Below are 11,179 nucleotides of genomic sequence, written 5' to 3'. Positions count from 1 at the left end.
ACATAAGAAATAGGAGCAGGAGTAGGCCATCCAGCCCTTCGAGCCTGCCCCGCCATTCAATAAGATCATGGCTGATCTGTCGCTGCTCAGTTCCACTTTCCCGCCCTCTCCCCATAACCCTTAATCCCCTCTCCTATCAAAAACCCATCAACCCGCGTCTTATTAAACTTATTTAACTTATTACTGTTCATCACAAATCTATTTGACATTCATAGAGTGATCTTCCAATGGAGTCCACAGCATAAGTTGAGTGCAATGATGCCCTGGATTTGGGAAAAGTTCACAGTATGCACAAATCCTTATCTCACTGCCTCCAGTTGTCCATGGGAAAAGTGATGAATGTATATACTCTAGCAAATGTTGCAGCAGTCATCTGCAGGCATGGATTGTAGGCTGACTAATATTAGTGATATCTCATGTGTTATGATGATGGAGAAAAAAACATGGAATTATACATGGAAATATTGAAGTTTAAAAAGATCTGAGTGTTATATTTAAAGAAATGGACACAAACCTCGAAGATGGCAAAGAATGTACAGTTAAACACTGAGAGGAATGGCTTCAGAGCGATTCTTTTAAGAGACAATGAAATCTCTCCCTTTAGCTCAGTTAGCTGGTTGGCTGACTTGTGATGCTGACAGTATGGGTTCAATTCCTGTGCTGGCTGAGATTATTCATGAAGACCCGCTTTCTCAGCCTTTCCCCTCACCTGAGATGTGGTGATCCTCAGGTTAAATCACTGCCACTCAACTATCCCCTTTGATGGTCACCTGGGACTATAGTACCTTTACTTTTATGTCTGAAGTATCCAAAGGCTGATTCCCATCTTCAGTAAAGGCAAAGGGTCATAATGGCTAACTCATATACAAAAACCCTGGGTGTAATTGCCTAGACTGACCAATGGTTTCTGAGTTTCCAGTTGGAAAGTACAAAGAAGGATTAAAAGCTAGCAGAGAGAGCTGCCCAGTACCTAGCTTTTTGTGTCTGTCTGTCGGTCTGTGTGTGTGCACTGTGAGGATAGGCTGCGAGACATTTTTCACACTGAAGGTTTGCGATTCAGTAACAGAAGCAGTGCCTCTGCAAAAAGAAAGCAGTCATCTTTTGCAAGAATATTTCAAAACTCTCTCTCTGACTGGGGAAGTCAGTCCAAGCAGCAAAAGGTTGCAGCTGGTAAAAGAACTGGAATATCTCTGCTCAACCACAGAAGACCAAAACTGAAGAACCAACTATCCACCTGCAGAAGTCAACTAATGGCACACTTCATCATTTACTGTTCACAAGTCAAGGACTTTTCTGTACAACTTACTTATATTTACTTACTATTGGACTCAATTCTTACTTATAATCTGTATGATTGGATATGCATGTGTTTTACCATTTCTCTTTATCTTTTGAATAGTTCATAAGTTTACTCTATCTCAACTCAAGAAATCCTGGTTAAATTGGCTCCTTTTTAAACATAACTACGCAGTCTGGAGAAGTTCCAAGGAAAATGATACCCTGAATAAAGGGTGGATTGAATAAAGACAAGGAACCAGTCAATCTTCCTCATCCAGGTTGGTAACAACTTGGGGGTATCGCAGCTGGATGGTGATAAAATCAAGATGTCTTTCCCAGAGGGAACCTCAACTAGGGCTGGTCATAACACCTGTTGCCAGTTGGAATGAACAGGAAGCAAAGAGGTTGGAGTTTGGCACATAACTCTGCCACTTCTTCCTTAGAGGAACGCAGCCTCTAAAATGCGAATCCTATAAATTCTGGTGGCATGGTGGCTAGCATTGTAACCTCACATCACCAGGGGCGCAGGTTTGATTCTGGCCTTGGGTGATTGTCTGTGTAGAGTTTGAACATTCTCTCCATGTCTGCGTCAAATTTCTCCCACCAGCCAGAGATGTGCAGTTTGAGTGGATTGACTATGCTAAATTGCTTCCCAGTGTCCAAAGCTGTGTAGGTTAGGTGGATTTGCCATGGTAAATGCGCTGGGCTATAGGGATAGGGCCTGGGTAAGAAGCTCTTTCAGAGAGTCGGTGCAGATTCCATGAGCTAAATAGTCTCTTTCTGCAAGCTCTCCTGTTTGCTCTCCATGCCGTGGCAGTTTTCGGTTCTACTCTCTGCTGATCCTCATCTTGTACCACAGTAGGATTTCCAGAAATGCCCTCAGCATTATAAAATTGCCAGAAGCACCATCAGCAGTTGAAAATATTCTAACTGTTTCCATAGAACCATAGAAAATTACAGCTCAGAAAATAGGCCTTTTGGCCCTTCTTGTCTGTGCCAAACCATTTTTTGCCTAGTCCCACTGACCTGCATTTGGACCATATCCCTCCATACCCCTCTCATCCGTGTACCTGTCCAAGTTTTTCTTAAATGTTAAAAGTGACCCCACATTTACCACTTTATCCGGCAGCTCATTCCACGCTCCCACCACTCTCTGCATGAAGAAGCCCCCCCTAATATTCCCTTTAAACTTTTCTCCTTTCAATCTTAACCCATGTCCTCTGGTTTTTTTCTCCCCTAGCCTCAGTGGAAAAAGCCTGCTTGCATTCACTGTATCTATACCCATCAAAATCTTATACACTTCTATCAAATCTCCCCTCATTCTTCTACACTCCACGGAATAAAGTCCTAACCTATTCAATCTCTCTCTGTAACTCAGCTTCTCAAATCCCGGCAACATCCTCGTGAACCTTCTCTGCACTCTTTCAACCTTATCTACATCCATCCTGTAACTAGGTGACCAAAATTGTACACAGTACTCTAAATTCGGCCTCGCCAATGCCTCATACAGCCTTACCATAACACTCCAAGTTTTATACTCAATACTCCGATTTATAAAGGCCTATGTACCAAAAGCACTCTTTACGACCCTATCCACCTGTGTTGTCACTTTTAGAGAATTCTGTACATGTATTCCCAGATCCCTCTGTTCAACTGCACTCTTCATAGTCCTACCATTTAACCTGTACGTTCTACTTTGGTTTGTCCTTCCAAAGCGCAATACCTCACATTTGTCTGCGTTAAATTCCATTTGCTATTTTTCAGCCTGTTTTTCTAGTTGGTCCAAATCCCCCTGCAAGCGTTGAAAACCTTCCTCACTGTCCACTACACCTCCAATCTTTGTATCATCAGCAAATTTGCTGACCAATTTACCACATTATCATCCAGATCATTGATATAGATGACAAACAACAATGGACCCAACACAGATCCCTGCAGCATCCCACTAGTAAGAAGTCTGACAACACCAGGTTTAAGTCCAACCGATTTATTTGATAGTACACTCACAAGCTTTTGGGGTTTCTCCCTTTGTCAGGTGAATGGAGAGTACTGGTCTCAGACAGAGCATATAACAGCACAGACAGTTTACAGATTACTGATTAGAATGCGAATCTTTACAACTAACCTGCTATTCAAGTCTGAAAGATGCCGACAATGTAAGTGGAAAGAGCATTAAGCACAGGTTAAAGAGACGTATATTGTCTCCAGACAGTATAGTAAGTGATGTTTTGCAAACCCAGGCAAGTCATGGGGGTTACAGATAGTGCGACATGAACCCAAGATCCCTGTTGAGACCGATCTCATGTGTGTGGAACTTGGCTATCAGTCTCTGTTCAGCGACTCTGCGCTGTCGTGTGTCGTGAAGGCAGCCTTGGAGAACGCTTACCCAAAGGTCAGAGGCTGAATGCCCATGACCGCTGAAGTGTTCGCCAACAGGAAGGGAACAGTCTTGCCTGGTGATTGTCGAGCGATGTTCGTTCATCCGTTGTCGTAACTTCTGCGTGGTCTCCCCGATGTATCATGCTTCGGGACATCCTTTCCTGCAACGTATCAGGTAGACAATGTTGGCCGAGTTGCAAGAGTATTTACCGTGTACCTGGTGAATGGTATTCTCACGTGTGATGATGGTATCCATGTCGATGATCCGGCATGTCTTGCAGAGGTTGCTGTGGCAAGGTTGTGTGGTGTTGTGGTCACTGTTCTCCTGAAGACTGGATAGTTTGCTGCGAACAATGGTCTGTTTGAGGTTGTGCGGTTGTCTGAAGGCAAGAAGTGGAGGTGTGGGGATGGCCCTGGCGAGATGTTCGTCTTCATCAATGATATGTTGGAGACTCCGGAGAAGATGTCGTAGCTTCTCCGCTCCGGGGAAGTACTGGACGACAAAGGGTACTCTGTCCACCGTGTCCTGTGTTTGTCTTCTGAGGAGATCGGTGCGGTTTTTTGCTGTGGCGCATTGGAACTGTCGATCTATGAGTCGAGCGCCATATCCTGTTCTTATGAAGGCACCTTTCAGCATCTGGAGGTGTCTGTCACAATCCTCCTCATCTGAGCAGATCCTGTGTGTACGGAGGGCTTGTCCGTAGGGGATGGCTTCTTTAACGTGGAAGCACTATCTGTAACCCCCATGACTTGCCTGGGTTTGCAAAACCTCACTTACTGTACTGTCTGGAGAAAAGGGATTGGTTTAGGTTAGTGGGTCATTGTTTTTTAACTGGTCATTTTTTTTTAACTGGTCGGCGCAACATCGTGGGCCGAAGGGCCTGTTCTGCGCTGTAATGTTCTATGTTCTACGTTCTAATACACATCTCTTTAACCTGTGCTTAATGCTCTTTCCACTCACATTGTCGGCATCTTTAAGACTTGAATAGCAGGTTAGTTGTAAAGACTCGCATTCTAATCAGTATTCTGTAAACTGTCTGCGCTGTTATATGCTCTGTCTGAGGCCAGAACTCTCCATTCGCCTGACAAAGGGAGAAACCCCAAAAGCTTGTGAGTTTACTATCAAATAAATCGGTTGGACTTAAACATGGTGTTGTCAGACTTCTTACTGTCTGTTTACCCCAGTCCAACACTGGCATCTCCACATCATGCACACCACTAGTCACAGGCCTCCACTCAGAGAAGCAATCCTCCACAACCACTCTCTGGCTTCTTCCATTGAGCCAATGTCTAATACAATTTACTCCTTCCCCATGTATACCTAGCGACTGAACCTTCCTAAATAACCTCCCATGAGGGACCTTAGCAAAGGCCTTGCTAAAATCCAGGTAGACAACATCCACCGCCTTTCTTTCATCCACTTTCCTGATAACCTCCTCAAAAAACTCTAATAGATTGGTCAAACATGACCTACCATGCATAAGTCCCTGTGCATGCGCAATGAGCCTTGGTTTCAACCAAATTGCATTTGGCAAAACTTGGATACAAAATCACTGAGGGCAATCTTACCATGACACCCTGCCAGCTGATGGATGGGGCTAGCTGATAAGATCATACGACAGCCAAGAAATCAGGTTTGTGCCCGATTTCTCTCCTCTCGTGATCTTACCAGCATCGGGTCTCCAGCACAGTTAGCCTTGTGCCCATTTCCAGCAATGGGGCTGAATATGTTATTTAAATTGACTTTAAATATATTTTGCATGTGTTTAGCAAGTCCAGGACTCAACTGTCCCAGTTCACTTGCCTCTGTGGCCTCACCAGGATAGGTTCTCTCCGGCAGGAATCATAGCTGGTCCCCGACAAGGAGGACCAGACATGATGGCCTTGCCAGTAGAACCGGCGTCCATTGAAGCCCCCTGGGAAGCTGTGGGCAATGACGGTACTCCTTGGGCATTGCCAACCTGGCACCGTCCATCAGGCACTGCGTGGTGCCTAGTGGATGGGGCCTCAGGGGATGGGGCCAGATGAGGGATGGCTGTCAGTGGTGGGGTGGTAGGGAACCCACTGCCACTCTGCAATAGGGATCAGTAGAGGAGTGACAGGGATGATTGGGGCTGGCCATGAGGGGAGGTGGGCTTCAGGCTGGGGAGGGAATAGATGACAATCGAGGGAAGAGAGGGGCTTAGTCAGGGCGGGTGAGGGTATTTGCGGTGATAGATTGGTCCAGGCAGGTGGGGAAGGTCGCAATAGGCCATGGATGCCTGTGGCAGTTGGGATGGATGCTGTGTTTAGGCATGGAGGCGGGCTGAGGGCAGCAGAAGCTGAGCAGTAGACCTCTCTGCTCCCACAGCATGGGACCTGTGCATGCGCAATGGCACCCTCTGCTGCACTCAGTCAGCATTTGGGTGATTTAAGCTCCACCCCCTCCGCTACATGTGAGAAATATTTTTTGAGGTTTTTTTAGTCTAAGTGCATAAGGTGGCAGATTTGGCCTCACTGAAAAAACAGATCAAAAACTCTCCTGTTTTACATGCTCGCCTTGGACTTTGAATTTTTTTCATAAGGTCGTCCCCAATGACATTTTTGTTAAAAAATGCATCTGTTAGCAATTTGATTACATTGGAACCAGGGTGATTGGCAAATAAAATCATCTCCAGAATCTTAGTTCTAAACTGAAATACTGAAGATACTCTGCCAGTCTGTCAGCATCTGTGGAGAGGAAATAAAGATTTCCAGATTCTTAATAGTGGATTCTCAATTTAAAGATAACTATATCTGCTAAAATAATTTACAAGTTTCTTTTTTTGTTGAATATGCTGACCAGTTAACAAAACTAACAGCTTGACACTGGCCCTGAATTTCCTGCAATGGTATTATTGGCAATAAATTCATAGGCAAATAGAGTGTAATGTGGGCAAATATGAAAGTGCCTATTTTGGCAGGAATAATAAAAGAGAAGCATATTGTCCAAATGGTGAGAGATTGCAGAGTTCTGAGATGCAGAGGGAACTGGGCTTCCTAGTGCATGAATCACAAGAGGCTAGTTATTGAAGTACAGCAAGTCATTAAGGAAGTTAATAGAATATTATCATTTATTGTGAGGGAGTTGATTACAAAAGTAGAGAGGTTTTGCTTCAGTTGTACAGGGGATTGATGAGACCACATCTGGAATACTCTGTACAGTATTGGTCTCCTTATTTAAGGAAATATGTAAATCTACTCAAAGGCATGGGCAGGTTGTTTTATGAGGAAAGGTGGACAGGTTAGGTTTGTACCGACTAGAGTTTAGAAGAGTAAGAGGCGACTTGATCATAACCTTTAACTTACTGATGGTCATTGACAGGCTGATGTGGAGAAGATGTCTCTTGTTGGAGAGTCTACAGCTGGGGACACTGTTTAAAAATAAGGGGGCATTCATTTAAGACGGAGATGAGGAGAATTTTTTTTCTTAGATGGGAGTGAGTCTTCCTCAAAAGGTAGTGGAAGCAGAAGTCTTTGAATAGTTTTAAGGCACAGCTGGATAGATTATTGATTACCAAAGGGCAATAGGTTATTGGAAGTAGGCAAGAACATGGGGTTGAGAGGTTACAATCAAATCAGCTATGATCTAATTGAATAGTGGAGCAAACTTGAGGTGCCAAGTGGCCAACCCCTAATTCATATGTTCATAAGTAATTGACTGAGTCCTAATCCTCCAATGTCAAATATATTCAGAAATTTGCTTACAGACTGAGTACCACACACTGCAGTGGAAATGGCAGCCAATTAGAAGCAGTGCAGTCAATGTTTATCAGCCTTCAGCACTTATAAGTTATATCAGTTTTCAATGTGCTACGAAATATAATTATTACATTTGTTTATCAGGAATCAAAAGGCACACAGAGGCCAATCAGTGCATTATGTCTGTGCAGGGTCTTTGAAAGAATCATCCATTAATCCCACTTGTGTGCATGTTTTTTGTATTTAGGCACTTTCACTTACTAGGGACTTCCTCAAAACATACTTGCAGGGAATAACTTTATAAATGTTAATCGTGTCTTAAAAATTGAGGGAGATTATTAAAGATAGACAAAAAGTTGACACATGCACTGATGTTGTCACCAATACTTAGGAAGCACAACCCTGTTCTGAAATGAAGTCGAGTTAAGCTAGATCTCAGCAGCCAGCAAGTGTGTGTAACTTAATTTTCCTTGTAAGTGATTACTACGTGGAGAAGAACCACAAGAACCACCACAACCTCAAAGCACAGAACTGAACTACTGGGACCAGAGTCTCTGTGAAACCCACTCATTCATTTTTCCACTTGTTATTTTTAAGTAAGATTAATCATGAAAAGGGAACAGTTTTTAAGTAACGTTAACTATATCATTATATTATTAATGTGGCATTTTGCACAGACTGGATGTGGTGGCCTAGCCAGTGGGGAGGTGGGGGAACCAGAGGCCATTGAAACTTCCTGGGTGGTCGGGGGCATGACTGTAAAGTGCCCATGGGACAGTGCCAGTCTGGCAGTGCCCACCAGGCACCATATCTGTGCTGGGGCAGTGCCAGGGAGGTGGAGACTGACTGGGGATGTGACCTAGTGGGAGTGAGACAATAACAGGGGGTAGGCAAAGTGGGGAGGGAGCACTGCAGTGGGGAGGCAAGGAGGGAGCACTGCAGGGGTGGAGATCGGTGGGGGGGATGTTCTGCAGATGGAGGAGGTCTGATTGGCAGGGGAAGAAGTGATCAGTAATTTACTGAGCTTGAATGGGTGGCAGGAGATCTCCTACTGCAATGGGAGGTCAGGACGCCTGAACAATGGTGCCCCAAGCGCTCTGCAGCTAACTTCATCAGTGAGATTAGGCTCCACACCTCCACCCCTAGCGAGATTCGCATCTGGACTTTTTTTTGCACTGAGCACCATAAGATTATAACCTGTGGCTCACTGTAAAAACTGGCACCGTTCTCTTAAAAAACGGTTTTCCTGCTCACTCAGCACTTAGATCATTTTTCATAAAATTGTGCCCACTGTTTCAAACTGCCAAATTCCCCTTGTGGTTCAGCACTTCCGACAAACACTGCTGCTGTTAAAGCTGTTCAATTGTTCCTTCGCTTCCTGTAGCTCTGGCTTCCTTGAAGACTGCTATAATCATTCTTTCTTCAAAAGGCCCATTCTAAAGCTGATGTACTCTATGGCTACCATTCCATCTCCAACCCACCTTTTCCTAAAGTCTCCAAATATATCATTGTCACATAATGCTCAACTCTCCCATCAAATCACTTTACTTCAATTTCACTCTGGCCACAGCACTGGAGTCAGTCACTCACTAGAAACATCCTTTGTGACTGTAGCTGTGGTATGTTACCTCACGTCCTATAACACCTCTCTGCAGTATTCAATTGGCTTCTCCAATCTCCTAGTCTCCCTCACTGTCTTTCCTCTGCACTGATTGAGCTTGTTGCAACTCAACTGTAACAGCCCATTTCCTACAATCGTTTCTCCTTGTGCCAGGACATGGTCATCTCAGGTATGCCCCAGGCTTCCATGCATGGTACTGAAAATGAATTATTTCAAGTGTGGTATCTCATTACTTCAGATTTTAATTGTTGGAGATTTTAAGAACCTGAGATTTAAAATTTATATATTTTTTGCTTGCCCTTCACGTCTCCTTTTCTCCTAACTCTCTTAACATAATCCTTCTTTCCCTTTCATTCTTTCTCTTTCTTTTCCTGATTTCTCAATGATACACTGGTTCTTAATTTTCATTTCCTTTCCAGCCTTCCACTGTGAATAATGATTGCTTGTACCATTCACAGTGGGCCCTGACGCCTAGATGTTAGCAACTCACACATTCAGGATTCACCACATAAAAAAAACCCTGAAAAGTATAGAGGTAAATCTAACTAACAGTGGATGCCATTAGAAGGTTTTATTGTAAACGTTGGGGTATTATCGCCAAGCTTCTTAAATTATCTCTTCAATTCTGTTTTTTTGCTAAACAGTAAGGCATATTTTGTTCTTACTTTTCTTTGGAGCATTCCCATTTCCATTTCCCTCTTTCTCTTCATCTTTCAAGCTTTTATCCTTGCTTGGATATGGTCCCACCAGTGGTGGCTAACTCTGATGCATGACCCAAGTGATCATTCTTCATGTGTGACCCTGAGTTTTAAGTGTCAGCAGGCTATACGACTGGGGACCATAAAATACTCTCAATGTTAAACTGCCCATTATAGTTTGGTTTCTAATGATCAGTTCAGGGACGACAAGTCAACAGAGATTTTATTTCCTGTTTTCGAAGGAGTGAGGCTTTGTCAAAAATTGCTATCCCACAATGCCTTGGGGGGCCCTTTTGGTAAATTAAATCAGACAGCTTAAAACCGCTGGAAAAGTAATTTACTGAGCTGTGAAGAGATGTTTTGTTGGAGAAGTTCAGTATCACACAATTGATAGTCCTAGCTCTCATAAAAAACATACAAGCCCTTCAAAAACAGGCAAGAAATATTTATTTTAATAAAAAGCTTGTCACATAAATTACTTACAGTTGGAAAACAACTCTGAAAGATTACAGGGCTACTTGTACCGTGCAGTGGAATTATTCCCTAAATCTCACTCAAATAATTATATATGCAGTTCATTTTTATTCTACGTGCATCCTTTAATGTAAGACTGTGCAAAAATTGTTTTGAATAAGTTAGACTGTTAAAAAATGATTTTGCTGAAATAAAGAGGACATAAATCAAGGGAGCGCATGGCTTACTAAAAAGATTTCATATTTTGAACTACGTTTAAATTAAGATTTGAATTATGGTGCCATGAACCATGTGCCATGTCACAAGCAGCCTTACACTAACGCTGCAATGAAGTTACTGTGAAAATCTGTCAGGAGCAAGGCAGGTAGTGAACCAGATAGTTCAACTGACCACTCCATCCTGAGGTTTGCACTGAGCTTGTTTGAAGAAATCTTGCACTGGCAAACCTCAGTGACTCAAGCAGTTATGACTACCATACCTAGTTTTTGGATGAGCAGTCCAAATAATTCTAAGGCATAAGCTACATGCAGAAGTTTACTTTTAAATTAAAAAGTGTCCTGTGTCTCAAATTGTAATGTTTTAAATTAAATTTAGCACTTATAACCCTGCCCCTGTGTCTAATCATCCTAGCCCACAGCTTGATTTTGGACTTGGCAAAAGACTCTAATCCAACTGAAACAGACAAGTGTGAGATTTCCAGTTGATTGACAGTCACACAGTTTGTCAGGGGTTAGTCGAACAGTGAAATTTGTTGAGATGACTACTGAACACTCTAATTGGCTGGCAGTTCTGCTGACTAGCCGTTAATTGGATGGTTGGTACTTAATCATGGTGGAGACAATGTGGGGGCAGGAACATGTGAGCCATGTGCCTTAATCCATTCTGACCTCCCACTCGCGTTAAATCCAGCCCACAGTCTCACTGCCTTTGCAGTTTGCGAAACGGCTTCCAGTCCGCAATGAATAGAACATGTCTCTCCCCTTCTCCACCTCCTCCACCAAAGCATACT

Source organism: Carcharhinus amblyrhynchos, chromosome 6 (assembly GCF_965287045.1).
Source record: "Carcharhinus amblyrhynchos chromosome 6, sCarAmb.v2.hapA, whole genome shotgun sequence".
NCBI classification, from domain to species: Eukaryota; Metazoa; Chordata; class Chondrichthyes; order Carcharhiniformes; family Carcharhinidae; genus Carcharhinus; species Carcharhinus amblyrhynchos.
This window is presented reverse-complemented; position numbering follows the sequence as displayed.